The sequence below is a fragment of the Alligator mississippiensis genome, chromosome 2, assembly GCF_030867095.1.
Source record: "Alligator mississippiensis isolate rAllMis1 chromosome 2, rAllMis1, whole genome shotgun sequence".
Lineage (NCBI taxonomy): Eukaryota > Metazoa > Chordata > Crocodylia > Alligatoridae > Alligator > Alligator mississippiensis.
This window is the reverse complement of record NC_081825.1, coordinates 274550267-274570077: the sequence shown is the minus strand read 5'-3', so window position 1 is coordinate 274570077 and position 19811 is coordinate 274550267. Positions and strand designations below refer to the sequence as shown.

General features: G+C 44.1%; 1 protein-coding gene across 1 annotated transcript in view; it reads left to right on the top strand.

The window, feature by feature from the left end:
• Positions 1-1703: 1703 nt before the first annotated feature.
• GPR68 (G protein-coupled receptor 68) overlaps positions 1704-19811 on the top strand; it is a 35284-nt gene continuing 17176 nt past the window's right edge. Inside the window, exon 1 of the mRNA XM_019481666.2 lies at positions 1704-1805. The gene's annotated coding sequence lies outside the window, so the exon portion shown is untranslated. The remainder of the gene's footprint in view (positions 1806-19811) is intronic.

Sequence of the window (19811 nt, the reverse complement as noted above, 5' to 3'; positions counted from 1 at the left end):
GGCAGTGAGCCTATATACTACTAAAGGCACTAATCAATTTTGTTGTTCTTCCTGAGACTTATTATTTTTGGATTGTGACCTAAAACTACTTTATTTTATTTCTGTTAAAATGCAAGCAATTTTCTGATTATTACTGATGCACTTGACCAAAATCTTCTGTATTAATTTAATACTGCCAACAGTCTCTCTGTTCTGAAACATGTTGGGATGTATTAGCATCCTGAGAGCTTGTGCTTCCCTTGTACAAAATGGATCACATTTGTACTTATGCCTTGCTCCAAATAGGAACTTGATGCACATTTAGAGATGACACATTTTATTTTCTGCAGCTTTTTCAGATCATCTTTGCAGCCTTTAATTGTTCCTCTACATTTCCCCTATTGTCCACTAACAAGCACCACTGTTTAACCCTCTGGGGATCATAGTCTCAGAAGCCCTGAAGGAGCAACAGCCATTGTATAGAAAGGTGACCTTTCATACCTGATCCCTTTGCATATACTCAGAATAAGGAGCTATTTTGAATCCAGCACTGGCACAACTCACAGCAGTGCCTGAAACCATTCAACTTCTATAAATCTTATTGCATCCTCATGACCAGTTTTCTTTCTTGCAATGAGAAGCCAGATCTGTATTTTAGTCCATCTAGATTTAAAGAGAGAAAGTCTTTCTCAGACCATGCGTTGTGCAAGTCTCCCATTTGCCAAATCTATGGTCTCTATATCTGCCTATAACTTCCCATTTTCAAGAAGTCTCCTACTATTTAAAGGCACAGTACAAAGGGAGCAGAATCGTTACATCTTCTTAGAGCTGTATAGCTAAAAGCGCAGCAAGAGTAGGAAATGCTGGAACAAAGAGGAAATAAAGTGGGTGGGGAAGGTTGTGCCACTCTTGTCTAAGTTGTCTCTGACTTAAATGTGAGTGTATTAGTTGGGCCGGGGGGGGGGGTCACTTAGGGTGCACACAGCCACCCAAACTGTCACACAGCCTCTTGTATAATGAGCAGTGTCTGCTGTTCCCCTCTCTGCGTGGAACAGGGTGGATGGTTTGGGTATGAACTGCTGAACTGGCATTCAGGTACCATTTCTAGCTCTGACACAACTCCAGACAAGTTGTTTAATTTTCCTGGGCCTCACTTCTCTACCCTGTCTGTCAATCCAGGTAATAGAACACTCTATTTCCTGCCCTTTCTCTCTTTCTCATCTGTTTAAGGTCTTCAGGGTGGGGATAGTCTTTCCAGTCCATTGTGTGTTTGGACTGCACCTCATGCAAGGCCTCAGTTGCAACTAGGGGCCATTGCAACCCATGTAACAACTACTAATACACTGAATGCTTTGTGTGCACCACGTAGATGTGCACAAGGAAGTCCTGCAGAAAGGTGTTTAGATGTATTATAATACAATGCAGTGACACCTGGACTTTGGTTGTGACATTGTTTGGTACCATTTGTGGGTATCTACTGAAATTGTTTCTGGGTTAGGTCTGTGCCTGTTTATTTGTGACAGTGTATATTGGACAGCCTCATGTTTATGGTCTGCTCATTGCCTGGTGCTTTTTGTGTCTGTGGGAAGGAGCGAGGCAGGAAGGAACTGGGTATGTCTGACTCCTCAGCAGTGGTACCAGCAAGAGCAGCAGGAACTGAAGCACAATCTCCTCCTCCTCTTCACTGTTTCACTGACACAGAGCAGGGAGGAAGTCAGCTTAGCCAGCAGCCTGACTCAGGAGCAGGGAGGTCTGAAGCTTTGTCCTACAGCACCTTGGTGAACTTTCCTAAATCCCAGCACCCCTCACGTGGGCTCATCTCTCAGGTGAGTTTCAATCTTTATTTATTTGCTCTTAACCTCAAAGAAGTTTTTCATCACTGATATAAACACTGCAGTGTTGGGGCCCCTGAAGGGAGGTGGCAGGGGGCATTTTTGGTCATTGGTGTCTGATTATCTGTTAAAAGCAAAAATCAAAGCAAACCCAAAATCTAGTGATGTACACAGAAAAGATGCAACTTGAAAATAATTTCCTTGGGCTCTGAAAAGCTAGATCCAAACTGTAGAAGTGCTTTTGAGAGAGGTGCTATTGAGGAACTTAGACCTTTTATTTAGATAAGAGGGAGTTTAAATGTCAAAGGTGCACAAAGGATTAACAGAGCTGTGTGAAACAGTCTACCTGCTATGGCCCCATCTGGATGTTGATTCCTTTAGGCACTGCCAGAGCAGTGCAGTTGGAAAATTAAAACACATCCAGTTTAGAACTGATTGAGAAGTGCCTTAAATACCTCACATTTCCTAAGCAAGTGCAGTAAATACAGAGGGAAGCTAGTAAACCAAGCAGAATGATATGCACACATGCTGTGCACTGCTGTATGGATTTATCTTTGTACCTGATCACTCAACAGGACTCAGTCAAAGTGGTTTCTCATCTGTAAACTATTTTTACTTGCTGTTATTTATAATGACTCCTGGGAAGATTTTTTTTTCTATGAAATAAGATTCCTTCTATGCAAAAACAAGCTGGCTTGTTACAAGGTTGTGTTTTGGGGTTTCTTATTGTGGGGTTGTTTGTGCTGCTGAGAATTTTCTCAGGTTCCTGATGTTTCTTTTAAAAATAAATCACTGAGAGATCAGTTTTGTGGGGCTGGTAAATACCAGCAATGAATACTTGGGTTTAGACTGTTCATGTTCATAGCATTTACACTTACTAGTAATCCTAAAACGTATGGAGACTTAAAAAGGACAAGGAGAAGCAGCCAGATGCTGGTTCACAAGACCTGGCAGTGTCATTGTCACCCATGGCTGTATGGTAATCCACACCCGCAGTGCCTTCTGCCCCAGTGACATGTTGCGTGTGGAATGCCCTTTTCAAGCCAGTCTCTCTGACCACTTCCCCTCCTTCAACTTGCTTCCACCACTATGCCAATAAGAAGTGACTCAAATGCGTGTATTTACTAACATGGACTCTCCTGTGCTATCCGTATGCCTTTGCTGCCGCACGCCATTCTACCTTGGTTTGTTTTGCTCCCCCTCACCGTGATGTTATTACCTGAAATGAAATGATAAGGTCTTTATGAGAGGAGAATCCTGCTGTAAAACATTCAATACATGTTTGATACTTTGAAATAGTCTACAAAAATACTATAATGTGAGTTGCATTCCCTCCACTTCAGCCATTGCTTGGGAGTATTTTGGGGGGGCTGTGAAGCATATTGTGAGGTACATGTGATGATATGATGGAGCACTAGTCACAAATATGTGCTAGCATGTGAGTGTGTATAAAATACAGTAAGATTCCCCCTACTATTGGGATGTGAATACCACAGTATATAAGGTGAAATGAGGAATGGCAGACCTGAGGTTTTCATTTTTAAAACTATCATTATAATCAGTACCAGGATGTATTGACCCTGCCCTGTTGCTGGCAGCAAGATAATCAGACCATTTGATCTGAACAGAGAATCCAGCATGGTGACTTCACTTCAGAAGGAGCTGGCAGGAGTCTCAGCGGGGATGAGAGGACTCTTACCTAGGCTACCACCCTCTGTGTCTGACCTCGAAGCCAATTCCCCAGGCAGCAGACTGTGATGTAGCCAAGGCCACAGTTGGCCAGTTTTTCTATAAGATGATTGTGGGATACAAGATCAAAAGCTTTTTTACAGTCAAGATATATGACATCAATCACTTCTCCCTCATCCAGGTGATATATCACCTGGTCATAGAAGAAGATGAGATTGGTCAGGCAAGACCTACCCACAACAAACCCGTGCTGGCTATCTCTCAGGAAGTTGCCTTCAGCCAGTTTGTCAAGAATGGTCTCTTTGATGATTTTTTCCAAGATCTTCCCTGGGATAGAGGTCAGGCTGATGGGTCTGTAGTTCCCCAGATCTACTTTCCTCCCTTTCTTGAAGATAGGCACCACATTGGCCTTCTTCCAATCTTCGGGCACTTCACCTGAGCGCCACGAGTTCTTGAAGATCCATGCAAGTGGCACAACTATGATGCTTGCCAGCTCCTTAAGTACCCTGGGGTGTAAGCTGTCTGGGCCAGCTGACTTGAAGGTGTCCAGCCTTTCAAGGTGTTCTTTCACATGGTCGGCATTGATGAAAAGTAACAGTTCTCCCTCGCTCTGGCCATCCTGTACCATGTTGAGCAGGGCCATCCCTTGGGGCTGGTAAAAAACCGACGCAAAATACCCGTTGAGCAGGTTGGCTTTTTCCTGGGCATCGGTTGTGAGTTGACCCATATGGTTTAGCAGGGGTCCAATGTTACCCTTGCTTTTCCTTTGGCTCCCCACATATTTAAAAAAGGACTTTTTATTGTCCTTGATATGTGTAGCCAGTTGGAATTCAGTCACAGCCTTGACTTTCCTGGTTCACTCCCTACAGGTCCGGATCAGTGCAGAGTACTCCTCCTTTGGGGTGGATCCAGCCTTCCATCCTTTAAAGGTCTTTCTTTTTAGATGCAGGAGGTCCGCTAGTTCCCTGCAGAGCCAGGGAGGTTGCTGTGCCCTTTTGCTGCCTTTCCTCCGAGACGGGATAGACATTGCTTGAGCTTCCAGGTTTGCTCCCTTGAGGAGCAACCACTCTTCCTGAACTCCCCTCCCCTTTGGGTCATGGTCCCTTAGGACCTCGCCAACAAGCCTCCTGGGTTTTTCAAAGTCAGTTTTCCTGAAGTTGAGGACTTCTGCTTTGCTGACTGACTTGCCAGCTTTCTGGCGGATGGTGAAGGTGATCAGCTCATGGTCGCTGTCTCCCAGCTTCCCTTCAATCTTTAGGTCACTGATTAAGTCATCCCCCATTGCCAGTACCAGGTTGAGCAGTGCTTTGCCTCTCATTGGTCCATAGACTTCTTGAGTTGGATAGAGTTCATCCACACACATGAGGAAACTTTGCGACCATTTGGATGTGGCTGAGTGCTTTTCCAATGAGATGTCAGGGTAGTTGAAATCTCCCATGACAACCATGCACTGGGAACATGCAGCCTTAGCCAGTTCCCTGGCAAATTCCTGGTCAAGCTCTTGATCTTGGCTAGGAGGTCTGTAGTAGACTCCCACCATTGTGTCCCCTGTGCCTTGTTTGCCATGGACTTTGGCTCAGAGAGTCTCCAATTGTCCACCCAGGGTGCCAGTGTCAGCTTGCAGGGACACATAGCTTTCCTTGACATAGAGAGCTAACCCCCCGCCCCTTTTTTCCATACAATCTCTCCTGTACAAGGTATAGCCATATATACCTGTGCCCCAGTCATAGGTGGAGTCCCACCAGGTCTCCATTATCCCTATGAGATCGTAATCCTTTTTGTTTAGCAGGAGGACCAGTTCCTCCTGTTTGCTCCCCAAGCTCCTGGCATCGGTGTACAGGCACATAAGTGTCTCATTGGGGGCCCTTGCCTTCCCTACAGATCACTATGGGGCTGGGGCTGGGGCAGGGGTGGGTTCCCTTGAGTGCCTTAGCCTGCTGGGTTTACAAAAGCTGCCCAGTGGGCTTGCAGTGGCGGTACTCCCCTCATCCCCTGGCGAGCTCAGTTTAAAGTCCGGTCGAACAGGTCAGCCAGTCTGAGTGGTAGTTGATGGAAGTCAATCATTGGGGTGCGCTGTGACCAGTGGGGTCCCCCAAGACTCCATCCTCGGGCATATTCTTTTCAGCATCTTCATTAATGATGTGGACATTGGTGTCAGAAGCGGACTGGCCAAGTTTGCTGATGACACCAAACTTTGGGGTAAAGCGTCCATACCCAAGGACATGATGGTGATCCAGGCTGACCTTGACAGGCTCAGAAAATGGGCAGATGAAAACCTGATGGTCTTCAACGCTGAAAAATGCAAGGTTCTCCACCTTGGGAAGAAAAATCCACAGTTTGCTTATAGGCTCGGCGGTGCTACGTTTGCTGGCACCACAGCCAAAAGGGACTTGGGGGTCATGAGTGACCACAGGATGAATATGAGCCACCAATGTGATGTTGCAGCCAGCAAAGCAAGCAAACCTCTGGCTTGCATCCATAGATGCTTCTCTAGCAAATCCCAGGATGTCATCCTCCCACTGTACTCAGCCTTGGTGAGGCCGCAGCTAGAGTACTGTATCCAATTCTGGGCTCCACAATTCAAAAAGGATGTGGAGAAACTTGAGAGAGTCCAGAGGAGAGCCACACACATGATCAGAGGGCAGGAAAACAGGCCTTATGATGAGAGGCTGAGAGCTATGGGATTTTTCAGTCTGGAAAAGCGCAGGCTCAGGGGTGACCTGGTGTCTCATATTCATCTTGTGGTCACTCATATAAGGGGTGTACATCAGAATCTGGGGGAACGCCTGTTCACCATAGTGCCCCATGGGATGACAAGGTTAAACAGTCACAAACTTCTCCAAGTCCATTTCAAGCTGGACATAAGGAAGAATTTCTTTACAGTCTGAGCCAGTTAGTCTAACCTGGCTAGGCTGAACTGGTTTGTAACTGTAAAGACATCCCCTCTGGACTGAAGAAATTCAGGTACATGCCTGCAGTGGCTCAGGCTAGAAACCAGGGGGTGCTATAGTAGCCCTTCCCTTCCACACCGCTGAGCTGACCTGGAGGCATGGGCAGGCACCAGCAGGACACTCTGATTAAGAAAGTCTGCCTGCACCATCCCAGGCTTTTCCCCGCTGGCTGCTCAAGGGGTGAGAGTGTTGCCAGACCTCAGCCCCCTGCTAGCACTCTGAAGTAAAGCGTGGGTTGTGTGCAGTGTATGTATGTGTTGATGATACAGAGCTTTTCAATCTCCCTCTCCCTACTTTTTCATACTGTCTGCAGCAAACTGACAGGCAAGGAGCCAGCAGGGTTTATCAGTGTTTATCAGCCCATCAACAAAATGAAAGCCTCTTTCATTAGTTCAAGCTCTTCTTAAACAGTTTTTTCAAGGAAGGAATGGAGGGACATTACCAGTTGATTAGCTCCAAAAGCCCTAAGTGGACACTGTTCTGTCTGCCTGTCCCAGTGCAATTGGACACACACACACAGACACCTCTCTACATTAGCTAGCACACCACATGCCTAGGGGCTGTGGGGCTGGGGTCCATGTTGTGGGAGATGAGAGGGAAGGGGGAATCCCTGCTTGAGCAGCGAGGGGGAAGTGGAGAAAGGGGAAGCCAGGCAGACCCTGCTGTACGTGCAGTCTCCACCAGAGCTCCGGCCAAGAAGCAGGGGAGCAGACAGCCCCACCCAGAGATGCAAAGCATCAGGGATGCTGGGGGACTCTGATTTAACTTAAACCAGGAAGGGTCTGGGGCAAATATTGCATAAACTGGTTTGACCCAAATCAGTTAAGTCTTATACTACATTCAACCAGGTTTATCTTGAACCAGTTTCAGCCATTTTGAAACTGGTTTATGTGCACTGAACTTATGTTCTGTTACAGGTTTAAATCAGTTTCTGATCACTTAAACGGGTTTGTAATGTCTGTCCCTAGCCTTGGAGAGCAGCCTGCCATTAGTTTAACAAGTGCTAGATAATATGATCTGGAGATACTCCTCGCCAGAAAAGGCATAACTTTACAATGCTATGATGGTACTCAGCATGTGTGCCTGAATACTTGGACACTAGCACTGTAAGTACAATTGGTACATGCTAAGTGTAACAATACCTCAGAGGGAGCACAGGCTTAAGCCACTTCCTTGGATATCTGTAGATAATGTGTCTGGGGAACAGGACTAAATTGGACAGTCTTGTAAAAAAATGTTTGCATTTTATCTTTCTAGGAGGAAGAGGCTAATAATGGGTTTGCCTATGTGCACACAGGATCTGCAGGGGAGGAAAGGAGTCATGGGCCATGGAGGCAGGAGAGAAGGAGTTGTGCTTGAGTAACTTACTTGGCACCAAATTGCTTTGCAGGTGATTTGGTTTAGAATTTGAGTCTGAGATTAAGTGGTAGAGCCCTCACCACGTCAAGGGCCAGAAATATTTAAAGCTTCTCTAGTCTCCTAGGAACTAGGGGCACAGTCCATTATGCTTCTAATACAATAGCCCGTGTGACAAATACCCTCCTGACATTGTCCCATTCAACAATTGCCACACGGCCCTTGCTGCTGCGATGATCTCAGTCTGTTACCCCAAATATCACTGCTGTCATTACCCTCCTACAAACTTTACACTTCCTTATTTTGGAGCTGTCTGTTGCTAACTGAGTTCATAGCACTAGTAATATTATTTTAAAAGTAGTCACTTGGCTAGGGAGGAGAGAGGAGAAAGAAATCTGAAACTGATGAGTTACAAAAGCAATCAAATATAAGCTGCTATAATTAGAGACCTACTTAAATTGTGGTTTTGCAATTTTTAGAAAAATCAGTTTTTAGAAAACAGCAAAAAACAGCAGTCTTCACAAAAAAATGGAATTGGCTGCCATTTCCCAGGAAATCAAACAAAAAAACCATAATAAATATAAAATTCCGGCTCCCCGGTGAGAGCCAAGGGTCCTCGCTATCCAGCCAGAAGGGGATGGCACTGGCTAGCAGGGTGCCATGAAGGGTGGTAGCCAAGATGGCAGCTGCCCTCTCATGCCTCTGCCAATCAGTACCAAGGAGTGGGGCAGCACGAAGGGCAGCCAGCAGTCAAGATGGTGACCACCCCATTATTCTTCCTTCCCCTGGGGCCTCTCTGTCAATCAGTGCTGAGGGGCGAGGCTGCTGCAAAATGACAGCAGAATCAGCTCTTTGGGCCATGACCAAGCTGTGAAAATTGCTTTCTCTTCCCATGAGTTAGGTAGGTCCCTAGCTATAATAACATCTGTATGAAATAGGGGAATGAAAACACCACTTTACAGGTGCAGATTACTTTGGTTTGGGGGTTTGCTTGTTTTGGGGGTTTTTTGGCTCAACTTTTTAATCTTTTGATAACTAATAGAATATGATCATACAATTTCTGGGCACTAAATTGGAAGTTTTCCCATCTTCCTTATACCATGGCAATAAAACAGCGAGCAGAATTCATCCTGTCTGTGCTGAAAAATGACTTGGCTTCTATGCACCTGGTTCATTTGGGGAGTTAGCTATTTTAGGTGTTGCCACAAACCAGAGTTTCTCATCAGAACATCCCAAACTCTGGGATACTGCATCTAAATGTTTATATTTAAACCTCAGTGCACAGGCCAGACCAAACACATGGCCTGAACTTCCAAATTATAATACAATGCAGTGACATTTGGACTTTGGTTGTGACATTCTGTTTGGTATCATTTGTGGGTATCTGCCTTTCAACTTGAAAGCCTCAAATCTTCTGATCCAAATTTTTCATTTCAGCTCCAATTAAACAAAAGCAGAATGTTACTATAAAAATCTGATCTCCTACAAAATAACCACTTTCTGTAGTCATTGACCTGTTGAATAATCTGAATTGTGTACTCTGAGATTGAGGCTGTTGCTTCCTCCGTGAAATCAATGCACAGATAATTCAAGAGAAGTGTTATTTATGTTCCCTTAATATCTTGATCCTTTACACTGATACTTGATTTATGGATTGAAGTTCTTTTTTTCTGGATGAGTAAGTATTGCTGGTGTGTTGGCTTTTCCTCAGAATAATGGAGAGGCGGTTAGCCACGTTAGTCTGCTGCCAGGCAGAAGGCATGACAGGGTGGCACCTTAGAGACTGTGAGAGAGAGGCATGAGCCTTTGTAGGCAACAGCCTACTTGGTCAGAGTAGTGGGCTGTGGTTGTAACAGACAGTAGCAAACAAAGTAATCCTTCTTTTGACTCCCCGTAATGTTGCGTGTATGTTTAGAATCACACAAAACTGCAATGGTTCAATCATAGTAAATATCAATTCCAGGCCAAATCTGTTTTTGTGCTCACATTTTGTCCCCAACAACTTCTTCTTACACTACTGAGATGTACTGGCATTAATCTGCAGGCAAGTAAGAAAGTATGGCTGAGTAGCAGGCATGCCAGGTGTTCTTCATGCAAGGGCCAGCTGAGTTGCCAGCTCTGAATCTGAGAGCAGAACCTAATTTACAAACAGTTGCAGACTACTTCTCCCTTTATATGCATTACTGACAAGTGACCCAGGCTGACCATAGGTTCCATATCATAATCCTCCCACTAATTTAAGCATCTCAACTGCTTGGATTAGGAAGGAGCATGTCATGCTATGGTTTGTGCTCATCCTGGAAGTAGCTGGGGTGGAGAACATCAGCTCACATGTTATGGAAACTGCTCTTATGCATGGTGTCAGTTCCCTTAAAATAGCTGTAAATGCACCTCTGAAGGGAATGAAAAGCACATTGTTTCTCATGATGACAAAACAGGGTTTCCATGCAGCAATGTGAAGAGCCAAAATAAAAAAAAAAATGCATTTTAAGGCCACATTTGAAATTCTTCTTAACATTATAAAAGGGATCCAATTCTGGGGACCCCCATAATAGCATTTAGCAGTTAGAAGGGAGAGGAAGGAATCTTGAAGTAACCACTGAGAGAATACTTCAAAAAAGTATTTAATGTTTGACCATAAAACACAACCAGTACAAAGGTCCTTTGGATGAGTTACTCTGTAATCTATGATGAGGCACCATTGTGTGAAGCCTCCTTTGTGTACTGATGATAAAGGATCAATTTGTAATGTTTTAATTAGAAGCTAATGTCAGGGTAATAAAATCAGGGATGCATGTTAATAATGCCTCTAGTCCTGTGCAATATCTTTCTACTGAAATAAGCATGCATATAAAAGAATATTGTACACTCAAAGAGGCTAAGAGTGTCCAAAACCCTGGCTTGTCCCAAATTCAGGGTGAGGAAATAGATCTTGATTTCAGTGCAAGTCTCAAGTGGATTTAGCAAAAATATGACCTAGACTTGTATATATGATACACCAATAAAGAATTCTTTTTAGCAGTCATAGAAGCCTGCACAGCTGTCTATGTGGTGTCTGGACCAAATTCAGCTCTAGCCTGACTAGCCACAATTTCCACTGCAATTGTATTTACATTAGGAATTAACTTAATGGAAGAGAGAGACTAAATTATCCAGCACTGTCACTATTGCCCCAGAAGAGTCTTACATTTTGTTCCATTTGGGAATATTTAATAGCTGACATGTCAACCACTTGCCAGTTTAATACTAATCATTCTCCAAAAAAATAACTGCAAGATGGGGGTGTGATAAATATACTTACATGTCCACAAGATCTGGAAACCACTGACAATTAATTTAGCTCTATAACTTTAACATTACAATGTACCACAGCCATTCCCATGTTTCTTTTTGCTACCAGACTGGAACAGAGTAATTAATGTCAAGTATTGAAGACAAACACCACTTTTCCCATTTTCAACCCCTAAACCATCTATACTTCCCTCCCCAGTACTACCTTTCCCATATTTTCCCAGTTTTCCAATAATTCAGTCTAAGCCAGGAACATATACATAGTACAAAAAAACCAAATAAATCATTCTGATTTGTACATGGCTAAGATATAAGAGATGAGGCCCTGAAATTTAGCTGACTTATATCTTATGATACATATATCCAGTTTGGTGAACAAGGGGGAAAGGCACAGAATTCTGATGTGGGCAAAGGAAATCTCAAAATTATGGCTTTTCACTATTTCTCTATCTTAAAATTGTTGCTGCCCTAAACAAATGACAAGGTGAATCATATGTGCAGAAAATAGTGTTGAAAATAGTTGATATTATCAGGCGTATCATGATTTGATTATGTACAATATAGTGAATGCAAATACTGAAATACATTTTTCAGCAGCTGAATCTCAATCACTTTTCAGTTAGAGGGATATGGCAAACGGAATTAATTTTAAAAGCAGCCTTTCCCATTTGTTTGCTAGTGAAATTTGGATTTGTTTCATGGTCTAAGAACTGCTTCTCAGCAGTGCTATAGAGCCATTGCTTTTATTGGAATACAACTAAAAGAGGGGAAGTGATTGCTGTGATGAATACTCAGTGATAGAATATAACCTCTGTGTGCCCGTCTCCGCTTGATGATCTGGTCCCGCACCACCTTTGCCCAGGCAACTGGTCTTACTGGCCTAGGACTCTCGTGTAGAGCTCCTTGATGACTTTCTGGGTATCCCCCAAACTCACCTGCCATGACTTCAGATGGTTCTCCAGTGGAGGGGATCCCCTCAGAGGATGCCTCCAGTGTTGTCACGTGCCCTGGTGGATGTCTATGGGGCTCCAAACTCCCCTACACCCTGGCCACATGCCAACCTACGAGATGAGCCTTAGGATCTTTTACGACTGGCCCCTTTTGATGTCTTCCCCGGTACCCACGTATCCTCCTCCGCAGACCAGTGCCTTTGGGCTCTAGCCAGAGCCAGGGGGTCTGGTGACACTCAGCCTTTAGGGCTACCCCTCTCAATGCCGCACGGATCCCACAACAGACACTGTTGATTGTCACTGCGTTCTCACGTGGTCTTCCATCTCCAAATGAGGTCTCTAATTCCCCGAGCCCGGTGTAGTGTGCTAGGCTCCCCTGCTCAAGACTGGGAACAGAATAGATCTAACTAAGAAAGAAAAACATGAACCAAACGCTCACCACTGGAGAAGCCCACGCTATGGGAACAACCCAATGTGGAAAAACAAAATAAAGGAATAACGACAAGAAACGTGGGAAGGAAGAGACAAGAAAAGCAAAGTGAAGAGGGGCAACAGCAGGGAGAGTCCTGTGCCTTCTTTACCCCTAATGCCCCTAAACTGGTGCGTCCCCTGGGCCAGGGCCCACGTCTTCACCCTGCCTGGGGTCTCTCTTATCCTCTCTGGGATCCGCCTTTTCCTTACAGTCGCAGCACCTGCCACCTCCGACTGGAGCTCCCTTGCTGGCTCTTCTCACTGCCACTGCCGCTGCTGGCTTCGCTGGTGCTACTGGCTTCACTGTTGGCCCTTGGATCTTTGCTGGTCTTCCCCAGCATGGAGATCCTCCACAGCTGCTGCTGCCAGCTTTGCTGCCAGTGCCAGCTCCGCTGCTGGTGCCGCTTTGCTGCCAGCCCTTTTGATCTTCGCTGGTCTTCCCTGGCACAGAGATCCTCTGCAGCTCCTGCTGCTGGCTTTGCTGCCAGTGCCGGCTCCACTGTCGGTGCCGGCTTCACTGCTGGCCCCTTTGATCTTTGCTGCTCTTCCCCGGCATGGAGATCCTCCGCGGTTCCCGCTGCCGCTGCTGATGCACGTCCATCCGCCATGGCCAGCTCCCCTCGGCAGCTCCCCGCCACTCCTCCTACACTCGGCGCATCCCCCACTTGTGCTCCCGGGGCCGGTTTTTAACTTCGCCAGGTGATGTCTCTTCGTGACGTCACCTGGCTCCAGCTGGGGATAGGCGTGGCTGACAAACCGCTCAGGCGGTTTTCCCTGGTGCGCCTCCCTGCTTCTCTGGACCCCTGCAACAGGTAGGGTTTTCTCTTCTTTTACTTTCAACTGGGGTCTGCCTCTGGATGAGGCTTCCCCCTTAGTCAAACCTGCGTCCCTGGGACACTCTGGACTACAGCTAGCAGGCTGTAAATAGACCTGTGATCACACACTTTTAAGTTTCATTTGACAAACTGAAACTTCAAACACTTTTCCCTTGGTTGTTTCATTAAAATATTGAGTTACCAATTATATTAATCTCTTGTACTATCCAGCTTTTTTCATTTTCAAAGCACTTGTCCTGTGTTGACTAAGGAATCTTTACAACGTTGTACAAGAGAGATAGGTTGACAAAATGTTGGCTAGTGACACCGGGTGGTGCTGTTCCCCATAATCTTTCCAGTTACTTTTCTTACTGTGTGACCAGTTGTTGAAGAAGACATGCTGTGTCGATGTTTGGTTTTGATTATGTAACCATCTGTGTATTGATAGTGGTCCTTTGAGATGGAACTGTACAAGCAGTAGGAGTTTTCCTTCCCTCGTCTCTGATTGCTTAGCCAATCCTTGAGCAGGTTTTTGTAGGACCCAAGTACAAACGATGGGCTGAGAAAGAAAAGATTGTCTTGAATGTTGTTTGACTGTCCTCTTTTCTGTAGCTGCGTGTCAAAAGAAAACTATGCCTAGAATATATCCAAATCGTGTCTCACCTGATTTCTCTTTCACCGGAAAGTCAATATTCAAGGCCCCTAACAATAGGACTGAGGAACTTAGGTGATTTGTCCAAGGCTGTAAAGTGTAGTGTGCCTCAGAACCAATTTAGAGTGTAGGACTTCCTGGCCTTGAGTCCTCTGCCTATAGTACAACTTTTTCCATATTGTGCCTCTGGGTATATATAACTAACACTTGCTCCTTATTCTTGATATTTATATATTTACTCATGAGCTACCTGGGGTTTCTGCTAGTAAAGTCTGAACAAATCTGGATTATCTGATGTTGTCACTTTAAATGTGGATTATAAATGCTGCTTTGTGATTGCAAATGATTACAGGCCTCTTACCTCGCTTTGTGTTTAGACCATACTATACTGTGGTGTTCTTTTCTTTTTTATTTGGTTGTTGGGTTGGGTGTTTCTTTTAGGGACAGATGTGTTAAGATTCGGATTTCAATAGCTGGTGGCATAATGGCAGTGTTCTATTTGATCCCACACGCTCTTATACATGTTGATAACAATGAGAGGTAATAGATGGGTAAAATAAGAACCAGAAAGGGATATTTTAGGCACAAAGAGTAAACACTAGACTCCTGTAATCACTGCCACAGTGCTTAACTCTAACACAAAGAACTTTTAATGGTTCTGATGGAAAAGTTGGTAAGCCCCTTCATGCAGCAAAAAAAAAAACAAAAAAAACAAAGAATGCTATGATGATCCTTTGGACAATGAACAAACTCTATTTACTAGTGTATCTTTCTTGCATATACCAGGACTCCTTGTCCCAAGTTTATCTTACTTCATCTAAGAAGTCCAGTGGCTGGCTACCACCTACTGGAAAATTTTAATCAAAACCGCTTTCCTCTTAGACACTGGCTTTTCAATCACACTGGAGTTTTTTGTGGAATCATATAACTTTCGATAGATTTTGATTTCTAGGGGCACTGGGAAGCATTTCATCTGGACTTACATGTTGTTCCACTGTACTCTCTTCCACTGCTGGTGCATGTATGCCTGTAACAGGACATGCCCATGGGCTGCTGTGATACTATGCTCCCCCCTCCCCCCAAATGGCCACCTTACTCCTGTCCAGCATTCACTTCCATCTCTCAGGGTCCTTCCTTGATGTTTCATCTGCCATGCCTTGATGCTGTTAATGAAGAGGGGAGGCTGCCCTTAGAAGCTGGAAAGCTCTAGGTGTTTTTCCTAGTCCCTTTTTGCTATTCTGTGGGCTCACCCTGGTCCACTTGGCTTGGAGTTCACACCCAACACCCAAAGTCTCTTTTCCATTTTGCCCCAGACTAATACTGGGCCACTTGGACCCCAAACCTTTTCCGGGCTTCAGCCTGTTTGGCCTTAGGCCCTTTTTCCTCTAGCTGAAGCCCCTCAACCCAGGTCCACTGACTCTCCGTGCCTAGCCTCCCAGCAAAGGGTGCCTACCAAGTATCCTGCTTGTGGCCTCCTCTGTCCACCCCATAGCCACTCCCAGGCCTCCGGATGTTCAAGGAATGTACACTAGCACTACTGAAACATAAGCAGGCTGCTTCAACCAAGTTTGTCCCTGCTGTCCGACATTATCTCCACATGCCCCAGAGATGCTGGTTGGGTTTTCCTCCCCCTTCCAGTCTCAGCTGAGTAGTCCCCACAACCTGGCTCCCAGCAAGGGCATGTTCCCCTCTCATCCCCCTCCACTGTGTCCAAGTAACAGGGTTTGTGCCCCTTGTTACTGTGTCGATAAAGAAATCTACACTTAGAATATACCAAATCTCTGAAGCATTAGAGATTGGCTGCAAATGAGCCAGTGCTCTGAGAACCCTCTCAGATGCCTGTATGGGGTGTCTTGCTCACACGCTTGAAGTCTGTACTGGTTTCGCTTTGTATTCAATTATAACATAAAAAACCCACTGCCAATAACTGCCACTTTCAGTAATTTTTTTAGCAGAATGACTAAGATACCAAAGTTCCCCAGAGGTTGACCTCCCCCCACCCCTGTAAAAGTCATCTTCCAGATTCATGCTTAGTCGTAGTGGAGGTAGTGATGGTGAAAATGTTATATGGCTGCTTCTCAGTGCACTTGTACTAGAGAATATTTGTTTCCAGCTTTTATTAAATCAAATGCATACAGATCCGCAGTAATCTAAAGAAAGTAAAGGCTGGTTAGAGGGTAGTCTGGGACTGACAAGTATAAGAAATTATATATGGTATTGGGTGCTCAAGCATGAAATTGGATTGAAGGGTATTTTGTAAAATAGATCACACTAAAATCTTATCTATACAACAAAATAAGAGCAAAGCAAACTCTAGTGTGCATTACAGTACACTAGTTTTCCTGTGGACGCGCATAATATACACTAAGTGCTTCTGTACCATGAGTTAGCATGCAACAACTAGCACACTGGAAATCTACTAACTTTATACTAATTTCCCCATTATATAAGATCTGAAAGAGCTGCATTGATGGGGTAGAATGGAATGAAATAAAATAGTGGTAAGTAGTGATGGAGCATGAAGAAAATATTTTATTATCAGTTAATGTGTTGCAGTATTCTGGGCTCACAGCATGTTAGTAGCTATATTGTTTAGCCTATTGCTCTAAGATATGATAACAGTTCTCTCTACACAGAAAAAGTGTCCAATCTAGTAAGCACATTCAATTTTAAGAACAAAAGGAAGTTTCTTAATATGGAACTCTTACCCAAATCCTTTATACAAGTTTTTACCAATATATTTACGGGCATTGAGTCATGAATTTGCAAAAAAATATGGCCTGGATATGGATCTGAAATGATTACTTTTTAGTAATGGAAGATCCAAGGAGACAGACTTATTTCAGACTTTTGAAATATCAGATGAAGAAAGGAATTTAAATATTTGGGAGGAAACTACTAGGCAGACAGAGCAGAGACAAGTGGAGAAATTTAGCCAATGCAATGAATACTTGCTGGTCTGTTTTAGAGGAACATTGTACATTGATGACTAATTTGTCTTTTGTTTATGCAGATTTTTAAAAATGGTGCTGGCTTCCTTTTTTGACAATAGATTTATAAATGAAGTAAAGCCATCTGTAATTCGCAAAATACTTCAATGGTTTCCTCCCACTGAAACAACTGCACAAGTGGATAATTATTATTGTACGTAGCAATACAAGTTAGAGGGGCCCACTTACAGGTCAGTTGTGTTCAGATCTGAATTAAGTTTAAACTGTAATTCAGGTCTGAGAACTGAAGCTTCGGTTTTCCCTTTACTTCTGCTTTATGTTAAATAAAAATAGTGTTAGATTTTTAAAAGTTTCACATAAATCTTCTTTTTGCTGTACATCTGCAAGAGCTTCCTCCAAAAGAGGGAAACATTTAGCTGAGTTTTCTAATGCTAAAAAAATAAACAGAGAAAAGTGCACAGGGCAGGTATAGCACTAAGTTTTTGAGGCAGCCTTCACTCAGCCCAAAGAAAATGAAGGCAGAAACAGAACATTTGATAGTTGCTCTTCATGCCTGACACAGATAAAAACAAAGTTTGTTTTAGATTTTAGGCTCTTAGGGACAGAAGCTGTGTTACCTGCCTGTTGGTTTCATGTACTTAATATAAAACAAACCCACTTTCCAGCTCCTCTTTAAATAAAAGGTAGTTCCTTCCTCTTCAACAGTTTACCAGGCATTTCACAAGTAACTTTTTTAACTTGAAAAGTTCTGTGAACCGTACCGTACATTAAACAAAGACTGCGGAGTGTGTGAAGCCAATTCTGGAGTGTAGGTCGACTGTATTCTGTGTTGTGTTTGTGTAACTGGGTGGAATCAGTAATATAATGATGGGTGATTGAGCAGGTCATGAGCTCTGGACACTACATGGAGGGAAGGAGAAGAATTAAGTCTGCCCCACCCTCCTGTCTCCCATCCTCCTTCCTCTACCAGCTTTCTGGCTTCAATTCTGGCAGGAGAGTGGCAGTAGCAGTGAAGCATGTGCAAAAAAGCATATGGGAGTGGGTGAATATAGTTCTGGAGCAGCAGTGGAGTTCACTGCTACTGGCAGGAGATGTCAGTCTAATTTTTGCTGCCAAAAATGGGTGGTTTTTGGACACTCAGTGTGGGCATATGTGGCAAAAAAATGGCATGATATCTCTCCTCAGCAACAGCAAACTGAGCAGCAAACTCCAACTGTGGCTTCTGCCTGCTGGGGGAGCCTCCAGAGCCAAAGCTCTGAAAGAAGATACAGGGTGAAGGAGAGAAGAGAGACTGCACTAGGGCAGTCCTGGCCGGTTATCCCTCTGGGTTAAATGATATATGTTGGCACATACTGATATTGCCCACCAGTCCTAGAAGCGAGCAATGGTGTGGAGCAAAGGACTGTAAGTAATACTAAAGTATTTACTGGTAATTGTTATGAAGTTGTTAGGCCATTCTTCCTTGATGCTGGACTCAACAGTGCCACCACAGTGCATCAGAAAACCATGTCAACATGTAAATAGCTCTTGCCTGGCCACTCGCACCCTGGGAGTCTACCGGGGAACTGAAGCGACTGGGTTGAGGAACAGTGATTTTGTGAGGCACGTTCAGTGGAAATGAATTCAGTTGATGGGGCTAACTTTTGTGACTTGAATGCTTTGTACCTGTTTTGTGGATGGGTTTCTGGAGAGACTGTCTTTTGGGAAGGCTGCTTCTTCATGCAGCTGGCTCACACACAAATGCTCCCTTTCTGGGACTACTGCAAGAAAGAAAATTCCTGAAAGACCGACTCAGGCTCAACATTAGGAAAAACTTCACAGTCAGGGTGTCCCGACTGTGGAATAAGCTGCCTCCAGAGGTGGTGCTATCGCCTACCTTGGAAATCTTCAAGAGGAGACTAGATAGTCACCTTGCTGAGGTCACCTGACCCCCAGTTATCTTTCCTGCTTGGTAGAGGGGGCTGAACCTGATGATCTTCCAACATCCCTTCCAGCCTTACAATCTATGAATCTAAAATACCCCTCTCTTTACTGCACTTTTGGCACAGTGATTAGCCCCGGCTGTACCCTGTTATAGCAATAGGTGTTTCAACATAAGCAGAAAGTTCACACATTTTCCTGTTCCCTATTTAAGCCGCTGATGAAATAATAAATAGAGCTTGATCCAGAAGAGATCAGTAAAAATGTCTTTCTGTTCATGATTACACTTTGAGTGCAGACTTTCAGTTCATTACAGTGAGATCCTTATTTCCTAGTTTGCCTCATTGTAGTTTGGCATTGTGCCTTTAATATAGTATTGTAATGTGGGAGAGCATCAGAAGTGTTACTAAAGTCAGGACATATCACATCTACTACTTTCTGTTTACACAGTAGGCCATTTTCCCAAGGAAATGCAAATAGATTCTACAGTTTAAAGAAAAATGGAAATTAGATTGGTTTGAGAGTTTATTCTTGTTAGCTCCCCCTTCCTTTTTATTCCCATCTGTCAGCTCAGCAGCAATAATTTGCCAGAATGAAGTCTTACCACTTACACAGGCTCTAGGGTCTAGCATTTGATAAATATTTGAACACAGATCCTTGGCTTGTATTGACTTCAGCTGGAATGTCAAGGTATAATCCTGTCCAAGTACAAGCCAACACCAGGGCACCCAAGCTTCCAAGAACAGATGATACTAGGTGCATTGAGTCTGCCACTAACATTTTATTATCCTCTTGGTGCACATAATTTTATTATATAATACTTTATTTTAGTATCTTTCTAGATGTTGAAGTTAGACTGAACAATTGATAATTGCCCAGATGCTCCTTTTTCTCTCTCAAAGTTTGGCATGATATTTGTCCTTCTCTGGTTCTCCAAGACCAAACCCATTATCC